The 12,897-nt window shown below is 47.7% G+C and overlaps 1 long non-coding RNA gene across 1 annotated transcript; it reads left to right on the top strand.

Annotated features, from left to right (window-relative positions):
- Nucleotides 1–7,142: 7,142 nt before the first annotated feature.
- On the top strand, nt 7,143–8,184 carry LOC124512352 (uncharacterized). The gene is made up of 2 exons (XR_006962107.1): nt 7,143–7,567; nt 7,953–8,184. It is a non-coding gene; the product is annotated as an uncharacterized LOC124512352 (long non-coding RNA).
- Nucleotides 8,185–12,897: the final 4,713 nt, after the last annotated feature.

The following is a 12,897-nucleotide window of genomic DNA, read 5'->3' as shown; positions in this document are numbered from 1 at the left end:
AGAGGTAGCAGACAGTGGTGAACAGCTGAGACTTGGAGAAAGGAGAGGGAAAGGTAAGGAAGCTCAGAACACAAGAGCTTATCTTACTCTTCCAGGCAGACAACTCTCCTCTCCCTCTCAAGACTTAGGCTGATGTGGAAGGATCCTTGACTCTCTCAGAAGGTCAGATAATATCTAGAATGTGTGAGTTGTAGAGGGCTATATGGTCAGTGTTTGCTTGTAGGTGATTCATGTGAAATTCCAATGTGAAATTCCATCATTAGAGAGTCATTCCTCTAGCTATAGATAAGGATCCACTGTTTAAGATACTCACAGTAGAGAACGGTAAATCATGAATCCTTACTCACAATGAATACATTGACTTAATGAGTGTATCAGAATCCAGAATCAGAATCTAATCAGAATTTTATAAATGAAGACTCCCAAAGCCCAGAGAAATAAAATGACTTGTCCAAGGCCCAACAGCCAGTTAGTGGCAATGCAAGACCAGGAAACAGGCTAACAGTACTTCAAAGTACTTCAAGTACTTCAAGGCTAGCTCTCAGCAAACGCCAAGGGCACTTTCCCTAGCAGTGTCCTGCATCAGAACAGGACTGCCTTGAGGGTATTAACTACACACACTGGAAAGAGTTCTGTCTGCAAAGCCAGAAAAGACTTTAAACAATGTCTTCTATGTTTTTTCTGACCATAAATAATTTTTGTGCTCATTATAGAAAGTTTAGAAATTACAAAAAAAAAAAAAAGATAACACCACACAAATCCCATCATCCAGGCAGATAATATTTTTACATTCACCTGTATTTTTATTTAAAAATTCTTGAACCTTGTCTTTTTTTCATTTATAATAGCTAATAAGCATCTTAGCAGATCATTAAAAATAATTCAAAAACATAATTTTAATGGTTGAATAACATTTCATCCTGCCTATATCATAATGTATTTCATCATTTTCATTTAGGTTGAATTCCCTATTTTACTGTGTAAATGATGTTATGATAAATACCTCAGTACATAAACATTCTGCCACATCCCTGATTATTATTGGATAAATGTTGAAAGCATGCTTTTAGGTTAAAAGGTGTATTTTTAAGATTCTTGATACACATCTCCAAACTGCCTTTTAGAAACATACCACAAGATGCCTTTACCAGCAGCATATGATAATGGCAGTCTCGGGTGTCTACACCAGTATTACCTGTAGTATTTTTGGAAATCTTTGCTGATTTTATTGGGAGGAGCAGAGCCCCTTCCTAGATGTATAGGCTCTGTGTTGTCTTTATCAGGGGATGGCTAGCTGGGGGAGATCCCCCTGGAAGAGACTCGGAACTGGGAAGTGGCCAGGAAAGAGGGCAGCGAAGAGGTGCAGTGTAGAGCACCACTCACAGGAAAAGGGGGGCATGTGGGGTCTTGGGCAGCCGGGAAAGCACCCTGAAGGCATTGGGCAGAAAGAAGAGGAAGGAGAAGGGAGCTAGAAGTGAAGGCAGCAGAGAGAGCCGGTAGAGAAATTTTGCCCAATTCATGGTTTTGCTCAAAGCCATCCCAAGTTGCTCTCTTACAGCCAGAAACGTATTCATTCATCCATCATTTCATTCATTCACTCACCAAGGTGGAGACTCATATTGAATATGTTCCACGTACAAAGCACAAACCACTTGCCAGGAGGAATACACAGAGCCCGGCCCCAGGCCTTACACATCAGTGTAGACAAAGTACCACTTTGATTAACCATGAATATCCCCCTGGTCTGCCACAGGTGGCAGGGCAGGCCCACCAACACAAAAAGTGGTGTTCCAGAACAGTGCTACCCACACCATCTGTGCTGAAGACCAGTGCTCTTGATTTCCCCTGAGTCGTGGACTATTGTGTGGTCCTAGTGTGCATGACTAGAACATAGCCTCCATCACAGGCAACTTACCAGAGACTTCTGCATCAACCAAACTCATCTATATTCTGTTCAATGAAATAAAACCATCCATCATGCACTTGAATGTCGTGGCAATGCCCAGCTGCCATAAAAGTTTCCAAACACTCTCCATTTCTGTTCTTAGCTTATCATAGAGCAGTACCAAACAGACCACTCATAAAATAAACCACACTTCGAGTGTGAGTTCTGGAAACTTCACATCTTATTTCAGCCATTACGTGACCTTTGGCAAATTACTTATCCTCTCTGATCCTTATTTTCCTCATCCATAAAATGGGGTAAGAAAGTGCCTGTCTCACAGGGTTATTGGGCAAAATAAATGAGAATATGAAAGTAAATTGTGTAGTGCCAATGCCTGGCACACAGTAGGACACAATAAATTCCCTCAATTCCATTTGATCCCAACCTTGTGAAGTTAGTAGGAGTATTGGTTGTAAGTACCCCACAGTTATGGATAAAATACCAAAGCTGGGAAGGGGGTAGAAGAGCAGAGAGTTTATGTTTACTGTGTTCCTATTATGTGCCAAAGACTTAGCATATACTATTGTATCTAATCCTCAAAAATTCACTGTGAATTGGGGATTATACCCATTCTGTAGATGGAAATGAAGATTCAGAGAAGTTAAATAACTTGGCCAACATCACAAAGCTAGTATATGGCTCAGTCCAGGTTAAAATCTAGACCTGATTCCAAGCCTTGTTCTTTCCACTACTTCATACTGTCTCCTTTGGCTAAAGGATGTTCTCTCTTTGGAGAAGGAATCCCATTGGCCTAAGTCAGAGGGTTACTGTGGTAAGTTGCATTCTTGTTCCCAATTATTCACTGCCTGTGGTAGGCTTCCCTGACCCTTTGACTCAGGGTGGGTCTTGTAACTTGCTTTGACCCACAGAACATCACCTGCACATCCCAGTGGAAGATTTAAGCGCCATCACCTGGTTCCACCCTTGCTCTTTCCACAAGCCTGGCATGGCCCAAATCGGGGCTGCTTCCACAACTTGGGTCCAGGAGTGCACACAACTTGGGAAAAGAACTACAGCCAACGTGAGTAAGAAGTAAGCCTTTGTTGTTGTAGACACTGAGGTTGGGGGAGGGTTGTTTGCTACCACGGTGTAACTGGTGAAAGTTCATTGATACCCACAGCTCTCCACCTCAGCTGCGTCCCAGATCCTGAAGGACGCTACTGGGCAATGCCAGGACTGTGCAGCTTGGAACATCTAACATGGACGGGTGGAGTGCCCTCTCATGAACACCCTGAAACTCACCTCCCTGTTCCACTGGCAAAGCTGAAACAAAGCAACTTGAGAGAGCTGTCAGTCTCTCCAGGGTGTTCAGCCAGCCTTTGGTCGGGGACAGCCCAGACTCCCTGCTTCCCCACCAGTGCCCTCCATTCTGCCTGTCCCTCAGAACCCAGCCTTTTAGGAGAAATGCTTGTGGCAGCTGTCTCCTGGACAGGAAGGGCAGGGGGTGGAGCAGGATGCATCTCATGACTCAGCTGTCTGTTCAGGGAGAACTGGACCTGTTTAATATAGATAAGGGCCCTCCCTCCCCTCCTTCTCTCCCCCCTTCCCCCGTTCTCTAAATGTCATTCCTGGAGGTTAGGCTTTCTTTTGGCTTATTTTGTGTGTGTAAAAAAAAGGGGGGGCAATGTGGGGGATCAGGGTGCCTGGGTGGCTCAGTCGGTTAAGCATCTGACTCTTGATTTTAACTCATGTCGTGATATCACAGTTCCTGATGGAGTCCGGCATCAGGGTCCACACTGACAGCACAGAGCCTGCTTAGTTAGGATTCTCTCTCTCTCCCTCTCCCAAAATAAATAAATACATTTTTTAGAGGGGGGGGGGGTAGTAGAACCTTGGCCTGGGAATGTCTGAGGAACCCCAGCAGGAAGGGGCTGGCTAAGGTGCCATGTGCTGGCCACCGTGTATCACTATCACATCTGGTCATATTTGTTCTCCGGCCTCAGAGGCTCCCACCTGGCCAATCATCAGAATCACCTGCAGGGCTTTTAACCAGTCCCACTCAGGGCCTCCACTCATAACAAGGCAGGTTGTGTACTGCACAAAGAGGGCAAATGGAAGCCAAAGTGCAAGCTATGCTCCACAGTCCACACATGCCCTCAACTCAGGGCTGCATTCTCTAAAGGGAGGGGGGATTTTTCTTAACCTAAAGTCTCTGTCCACTTGCCAAGTCACCTCCTAGCAAGACTGCTTCTGCCCAGAGAAGGCACCTTCTTCTATTTCATACAAAGTAGCAGGGACCATGCCCATCCCCAGGAGATTCTGATTTGTGGATTGGAGAAGCCTCATTTAAGAAACCTGTCCTGGTGAGGAGGTGGGTCAGCTCTGGGAACCTTAGTCCTGAAAACCCCCTGAGCTTCTCAGCCCTCTTAGGGGGAAGGGCCCTCTGAATTCAAACGTGGGTGCCGACTGAAGACCAGCCCCATTGCTGACTACGACGGGGGCAGGAGGAGGGAAATCCTGTGCGTCCCCCAAGTGATGTGGCTCGAGCTGAATTCGGGTGTGCAAGTCAGTCTCCAGGCTGGTCTCCCACCTGCATTCAGGCCGGGCGGCATAAAAGCGTCCCCAGCCCCCACGCACCCAGCTCCGCCCTCGGGAGAGGCTATCAGTTGCTAGGTGGGGCGGTCTGCTCGGGAGATTAGAAGAGGGCGAAGCCTGCCCCAACAATCCCCAACACAGAGCTCTGAACCTAGACAAAGTGAGGAGTAGGGGGTTGCTGCGGGCTTCGTGAGGTTAAAAATGCTAAGAGATGGCGTGAAGACTGAATTCTCAAAGTAGCAATCACTCACACCCCTTTTGGGAGTTTCCAGTGAGGGGGAAGCTCGGGCCAGAACTTCCCAGGACTGGAGGCTGACGCTTCACCGCATTCCAAACGCGGAACCACGTGGGCTGGGCGGGGAGGCGCCGCGCAGAGGTCAGCTGTGGAGGCCGAGGCAGACTTCCCACCAACACCTGGCGAGCGGGAGCCTTGGACGAAGAGTTTAAGGAGGCTCTCGGAGTGTGGAGGTGCAAGGTCCACCCCTGAAAGCGCGTGTCTCCTTAAATTTTGTGCTGTTTCTCCTGCTAGTCCCGCCCCAGTCCCAGCCTGAGTCCTGACCACCGTGGGTGCAACTTCTGAATTACCTGGCTCCTCCACAGCTTTTGGGGTTGCCCGCCCATGTAGAAGCCCACCTCCCACGAGCAAGGTGAATCTCCTCTCACTTGAAGATCAGAAATTGAGATCTTTCCTGTTCAATTAAGGATACGTTTCCAGCAAGTGCAGACATGGAAGAAAATAGCAGACAAACAGTGGCTAAGATGGCAGACTCTGCATTTGATCTCCTTAAAGTGCAGATCCGACTCTAGAGAGCTATGCTGGGCCTGGGACTTTGCACTTGTAACTAGTCACCAGATGATGCTACTGTCCTTGGTCAGGAACCACAGAAGTTACTTAGCTCCTGTAAAGAGGAGACCTCGAACTCAGGTCTGGCTGCACAATTTGCAGGTTCCAATACAGAATGAAAAGGTAGGCTCCAGTTTCAAAACTTAAGAATTTCAAGGTATCAGCAGCAGACTGTTAATTAAAACAGTCGTGGGGCCCTATGCCACTGTTGGAGCCTCACAGGGTTGTTGAGAGGATTAAAGGTTAGCCCGTAAAGCACTTAGATATCACCTGTGCATGTCCTTGATCATGTCGGTGATCATTATCCCTCAGCCCCAGACAGCCTCTCCCTGAACACATGGACTGTCAGACCTTATGTAGTCCAACATTCCTTTTACGGGGGAGGAAATTGAGCTTCCTGGGAAGAGTTCAAAGAATAAATGATAGGTCAGAGGGACAACTTGTGAGGTCACACTCAGAACTCAGACCTCTATGCCAGGGCTTTTCCTCCTGGGCTGTATTCAGTATGTGTGTGGGAGGGTGGGGGTGGGGGTGGGGGACAGGCAGCAGGAAGATAACCTAGCATCTCAGAAATGCCGAGGGGAGGTTGAGACTAGATGGGTGCCGGTTGTCCCTGCAGGAACACAGTCCAAATCATTGGATCACACACCTGTTGGACTTTTGGGATGTATGTCCTGAGCTCCTTGGTAAGAACCTAGCATCCTGTGGGAATGGCACAGGTGCCCTCAACCACTGCCTGTTAAACAGATCCAGTTGCTGTGCTTTGCGGTTCTTGGTCTGCCCTTCAAAGTTTCTTTGCCTCCTCCCTTATTGCCACCTACTGCTGTCAGGGTGCCCATCTCCAGCAGCTACTCTATAAATTGCTTACAATCGGATTAAATTTAGAAACATAACCCAAGGTATTAGAACTGTGCAGAAAATAAGGATAAATGGTGTCTGAGTGCTCTCGTCACATGATATGTGCTTCTCCAAAGCTTCTCCAGGCTTTTGCTTTTTCACCTGATTTCTGATTCTGTGCTTTGTTTTGCATGAGTGAGGTTGCCAAATATTGAATTCTGGATGAATGAGTTATCACTGTAACAATAAGGAAATTGATAATAGAAAAATTGCAGGTTTTAAGAATTATTGCCATTATTACTATTTTAGTCGTCACTATTAAGACAGGAAAATTGACAGTGAATTTCTGAGGCCATTCTGAGAACAAGACCAGCTCTTCACTTCCTATTATAAATCAGGGGAAGCCATTTCATGGTAACAGTAGTGCCTTCTCTTTCTAGAGGCCGCTCTCAAGACAGCTTCTATTGAAGACAGCGCTTTGCTCTTGACCCCTAATTGCACTTTCCAGACATGGGGATACACTGTAGCCAGCAATGTGAAGATGGGGTAGTGAGTTATCCAGCCCTCAGATTTGTGTCTACCCCAAACCAGGGCACAGACCATGGCTACCTCTTCCTTCCCTCTCTCCCTCTTACCCCTCCAGGTGTCTCATGATTGCTTAGGAAGGAAGAAGGTGAGCCTCAGGTGTCCGCCCAGTCAGGTAGACCTAAGGGCTGAGCAAGACAACAGTCCTCCAAGAATGGTCTTCCCCACTTCCCTCTCTAGCAGGATCCTGCTTCTCTCTCAGACCCACCTCTGTGGCCCCTCTTCTGAAGCTCTCTCCAGCTACCCCCCAGAGTTGGGGCTCAGCCTTGTATGTCACTGCATCTTGGTAGAACTAATAATAGTAATAGCTGCCATATTTGGGCCACTGTGCTAAGTCATCCATTAATGCCAACAGCCCAAAGAAGTAGATGCTGTTATTTGCATTTGCAGATGATGAAATGGAAGTAACTTGCCAAGCTTGTACAGAGCTGACTCCAAATTTTGGGCTCTTAACTCAAAAGGTTTACTGAATATCATATACTATGGAGACAATCTCTCAAGATGCAGACCAGAGGCCTGGGGCTCCAATGACTTCTGAGTGAAACTCATGAGTGAGTGCAGAGGAGGGAGGCATTTGGGAGGGCAGGCATCCCTGCAGCACAATTCCAGGGAGCTGAGTCTACAGCACTGAAATGCTTTGGGTTCCCTGGGCATTTCTCTTTGTGGCTGTGGCCCGCTCAGGACATTTGTGGCTCTTGGAAGTGGAGTCAGCTAGGAAGTCTGTCACCTATGATGCCAAGGTCTCTGGGAAGTAGGCCTGCTGGGAAAACAGTCCACATTGTGTCTCATGACCAGGAACAGCTTGAGAGACTGCTATACTTGTGAGTAAGAAACCCACGGAGGCAGACCTACTATAGGCTCTGGAATGACCCAGTCCCCTCCTTACGTATCTTTTGTAGAGCAGACTCCCTGGGGAGCCCATTTGTTTTATCTGCCAAGTCCTTGTCTTAGCCCTTGAATCAAGGTAGCAATCAGGGTTGCATGTCCCTCTGTCCTAAGGGCGGCACACTTGTATCTTGTAGCTCTGTGTCGTCTTCTCCTTCTGCCTTAGAAGCAACACCAGGAGATCCTTTCCTCCTGGGGTCCTGAGTCAGGACTAGATTCCAGGATTGTGGACCTCTTCCCTGTCCCCATCCCTGGGTCTCACAGGTGGGGCAAGTTTGAGATCTCTGTGGTGGGTTTTCATTCTGTGACTTTACTCACCAGGTCGAGCCCTGCAAGTGGTGACTGTCAATGAGATCATCTGGAAGGCCTGAAGGCTGGACCCATGGCCTGTCTGCTACCCATACACTTATGCATGTGCAGGCACACACACACACACACATACGTGCACTCATGTGTGCCAAACTCCCATTGATTCTCTAACTGCCAGTTTGTCCCAATCAGTGTCTTGGTCCAGGAGTGAGATGACAAGTAAAATAAACATACCTCCTCTTTACAAGTGGCTCCTTTCTCTAAGTTCCTGTTGTCCAATAGAACTTTCTTTGCTGATGGAAATGTTCTATATCTGCTCTGTCCGACACCATGAAAGGCTATTGAGCCACTTAAAATGAGACTAGTGTAAAGAACTGAAGTTTAAATTTTATTTCATTTTAATTAGAATTTATACAGCCACCTGTGACCAGTGGCTAGCAAATCAGACAATGCAGATCTAGGGATCGTCATGTTTTCAAATAAAAACTCAGGACCCAGGGCCTGATAGGTGGGAGTAGATGTATAGGGCAATCTATTTGGAATTGGGACTGGACTGTTAATCTCTATGCTACATCTGTGCTTGAGCTCAGATTTAAAACCTCATCTTTGTCCCCCTTTTATACATTTTTATTTCTTTTTTATTAAATATTTTTAACGTTTATTTATTTTTTAGACAGAGAGAGACACAGCATGAACGGGGGAGGGGCAGAGAGAGAGGGAGACACAGAATCGGAAGCAGGCTCCAGGCTCTGAGCCATCAGCCCAGAGCCCGACACGGGGCTCGAACTCGCGGACCGCGAGATCGTGACCTGAGCTGAAGTCGGACGCTTAACCGACTGAGCCACCCAGGCGCCCCTATACATTTTTATTTCTAATCCTCCCAGCAACTCTGTAAAGAAGATCATCTTTATTTTTGCAGATGAGGCAACTGAGGCCCAGAGAGCTAAGTGACAGCCTGAGCTCACGCAGCACACTGGGGATCAGCCTCATCCCCAGAACTGTGTGGCTCCTGCTCTGGTTCCAAAGCGAGGCTCCTCCCACTGCCTCTCTTTAGGCGCTTTGAAGTCCATTCATCAGAGGGTGGCCCAGCCCTCCCACAAAGCCCTGGGTGCTGCTGCAGTAAAAAACTAGAGTAGGGAGACTTCTGAGTTCAGCTGCTGAGGGGAAGTTACTGGCGTATCCAGGAAAGGAGGGGAGTGGCCAGTTCACCCGCACAGACTGACCTGCACCCCAGCCCACAAGTGTCTTATGGAGGAGGCCAGGAGACTGCTGAGCGGGACATATGATGTCCAAGGCCTTCCTCCTGCCTGAAATTCTTTGCTTGCTGTCTGAATTCCACCAATGGTTCTTTCTCTCTCTCAACAAAGTGTAGAAGAGATTCTTTAATAGCTTGATTTATGGAGAGGAAAAGGAGATTTTGATAGAGGAGAGAGTCATTTGCAAGGTAGAGTAGAGGGAAGGGCAGAACTGGGTGGAACCCCAGCATGGCACTTTAGTCAAAGAGCCTTGAAGACACAGGGTTCCCGGCGGGGGGGGGGGGGGGGGGGGGGTGCAGTGTGGGATGAGTGAAGAAGCAGGGGACATGGCAAGGAGTATTAGTAGGCCAGATTTTGGGGAGGCACTGAAGGCAAACTTTCAACCCACCTAAACTCAGTCTGTTCCTCTCAGGGCTCTCATGCCAGCCTGGTTCTCTCATGCCCCATGGCCTTTGCATGCACAGCTCCCTGTACTCCAAGCCTCACTAGCCTCTGCTTGGCACACCCCTCCTCTTCCTCTTTCAGGTCCCAGTTTAAAGATTACTTTCTCAAGGATATCTTTCTGGCTCCCAGGCTTTATTTAATATGTATCGTGTTGCATGTTCTCACATGTATCATGTTGCATGTTTTTTTTTTTAATTTTTTTTTAACGTTTATTTTTGAGACAGAGACAGAGCATGAATGGGGGAGGGTCAGAGAGAGGGAGACACAGAATCCGAAACAGGCTCCAGGCTCTGAGCTGTCAGCACAGAGCCCGACGTGGGGCTCGAACTCACGGAGTGTGAGATCATGACCTGAGCCGAAGTCGGCCGCCCAACCGACCGAGCCACCCAGGCGCCCCTCATGTTGCATGTTCTTACAGCAACTTCTTTCCTCCATGTGCTTAGCTCATCTTTTAATTGTTTACTTGTTATTATTTGATTAATGTCTTATTCCCTCATTGGATTCTAAGCTTCATGAAAACTAGGACTATGTGTGGTTTTACTCTTGATTTTAGCCACAGCAACTCCTCATGATGCCTGGCACATAGGCACCATTCCATAAATAAGGGCTGAATAAGTTCAGTGAATGCAGGTTAAGTGGGTCCATCCACCATGGGGCTTTCTGTCCCTTTCCACAAAGAAGTTGACTCTGCCCAGACTGATCACCAGAACTGTGATGAGTCTGTCCCTAAGTCACTCTTAACTCCTTCATTCATACCTAGAAGAAAATCAGTTACAATGCTTTGGGTTCCAAGTAACCAAAAGTCCACCAACAATGGCTTAAACCCTAGGGAGATGTGTTTATCTACTTAACAAGGAGCCTGGAGGTAGGTGACATCAGAGTTGACCCAATGGCTCAATGCTGCCATCACAAATCAGGCTTTTCCCAACTTCCTGCCCTGTCCTCATTCAGGCATTTGTTGCCACAGCAACAAACATCATTCTCTCAAAACACTGTCTCAAGCAGGAAGGAAAGGGACAAGAAGGGATTGGGAGGGTGTTTGTTTGCAAGATGAATTTAAAGAATAAAATGACCATCTGTACCAGCCTCTAGGATAGTACTTAACAACATGGTTTTTTTAATTCTTTATCTATGAGCACCCCTCCCCAGTAACCTCCCCAACCAGCTTTTTCCTAACAGAGGCTATTTTGGAAATGCCCTTCATCAGCCTCTAGCACAGTCCCCAGGCAGCCATGGTGCTTGCAGAAGGGGGAAACCAAGAGTGAGAGAGGCCGGGAAGGTCTGAAGTGGGGATATGGGCTGTGTCCATTGCCAGAACTGGGGAACTCAGAGGGAAAGTGGGCATCAGGGTGCTCATAGCACAGGAAACAGGAAGTAGTGAGTCTGAGAGGAGAAGGGGGAGGAGCTGTGGTGATTACTGGCACAGTTGGTAAGGAGCTGTAAAAAAAAAAAAAAAAGGAAGGGTGTAGACCCAGGGGTTTGTGCCAATCCAGCTTCCTATATGTCCTGAGGTTTTCTTCCATCTCAGTGGGTGTTGTTTCCTTCCAGAGAGGGCAAGTATATGGCTGTCCCTCTCCTCAGAAGCATCCAAGTGCAAATGAGTCCTTGGTGGGTATTTCTACGGCTCCTGCAGTATTTGGAGTGATGAAAGGAATTGAAATCCTCTTCTCCATTCTCACCTATTATGGTCCTGTGGAATTGAATACCAATAGCAGGCAGGGGAGAGAAGCTAAAATATTGAGGGTTGTTAAGAGAGAAGGAAGTAAAACCACTGATCCCACCCCCCACCCCCATTTTCCCCCTCGTTTCCATGCTCAACATCTGGCATTCTCTCTTGGGTCGTGACCTGCCTGAACAGGGTCCCTACTGAGGCTTCCATGGAGGGATGAATCTCACAGGGTTGGGTTGGCTCTTGGGGTGCCATTGGACCAGAAAGGACCCTCTGCTGTGACCCTACTTTGTGCCTAGAAGTTGGTTCCACATGGTCCTAGCTCAGCTCTTGTCCATCACAGAAGTCCGAGGCCCCCTCCACTGCATCCTCGCCTTTCTCTGCCTTAATTCTTCTCAAGTCCTACTTGGAAAGGAGGGACATCATCCCAACAGGCTCAACTGCTGTATTGTGCCTGGAGAAACAAAGTTTAATACTGCAAATGAAACCATTTTAATGGCTGCTTTGTGCTGCCCCAAATAAAACATCTCTAAGTGGTTTCTCAAGATAACACATCAGAAACCAAAACACACTCAACATCCAACATTTAAAATATTCAGTATGACTCTCAGATTACCTTTTCCTGTGGAAAGACAATCAGAACAATGGTTACTAGGATACTCTGCACACAAGGGAGCGTATTGTTGGGTCTGATAGCGTCTCGGCTGAGCTACCCAGGGAGCAGGATGTCAGCCTCACCCTTGGGGTTTTCAGTGATCTCAGCAAAGTTAGGAACCAAAAACTGGGGACCATGACTGAGTCCTTTCAAAGTGTGGGACCCTGTGTATCTTGCTGTGATGGATGTTTCATTGCCTGCTGCCACCTTCACTATAGGGACAATTGGTAAGCCTCTCAAATGGCCAAGTGTGAGTACCTTCCATAGCATCAGAGAAAGGGCAGACTTTGTGCTGATTTGGGGAAGGGAGTGGTGGTGGATAGTCTGGTTTTAAGAGGAACTTAAAGTCTAAAGACTCCTGGGGTTTGTGGCTTGGAAGCGAAGGCAGCTCAGGGCAGTTCTAGTCCTGAGGCGTGTCCAGGGAACCAGGACCACCATGTGAAGAGGGGAGAGTGTGCACAAGCTGAGTGAAGGGGACTGTCATTTTCCAGCCACACTCTCTAATCTCTGGCTAGAGCAAGGACCCAAGGCCCTGGAGGAGTCAGCTCACCAGTCTTCCCTTGCTTCTCCAAGCTCCAGGACCCTCTCCACCTATTAGGAGAAATTAGATGAAGACTATGGGAAGACAGGGGGCATATTCAAGCATAAAAGCTACACTGTCATTTTTGTGACAGTGCCTTATAACTGTGAAGCACTATCCAAATGGCTTTTGTAAAATCTTCCTGTTGTTTCTGCCCATTTTAAGAGAACGTCTGCCCAGTGGCCACTAGGAGGCAGCCAAGTCCCATGCAGTTGAGATATCCCTGGCAAGTAAGGTCCACCAGGGGAGGAGGGCCAGAGGAACAGCCCTCATGGGCTGTGGCCATGGAAATTCAGCCAACCCAAGGCCCAGGGGCTCCAAGGCCAAACTTAAGCAGGCCACCTTTGTCAATG

The sequence above is a fragment of the Lynx rufus genome, unplaced genomic scaffold (genome assembly GCF_022079265.1).
Source record: "Lynx rufus isolate CCGP_SWC_20201006 ecotype Redwood Valley unplaced genomic scaffold, mLynRuf1.p SCAF_17, whole genome shotgun sequence".
NCBI classification, from domain to species: domain Eukaryota; kingdom Metazoa; phylum Chordata; class Mammalia; order Carnivora; family Felidae; genus Lynx; species Lynx rufus.
This window is presented reverse-complemented; position numbering and strand designations above follow the sequence as displayed.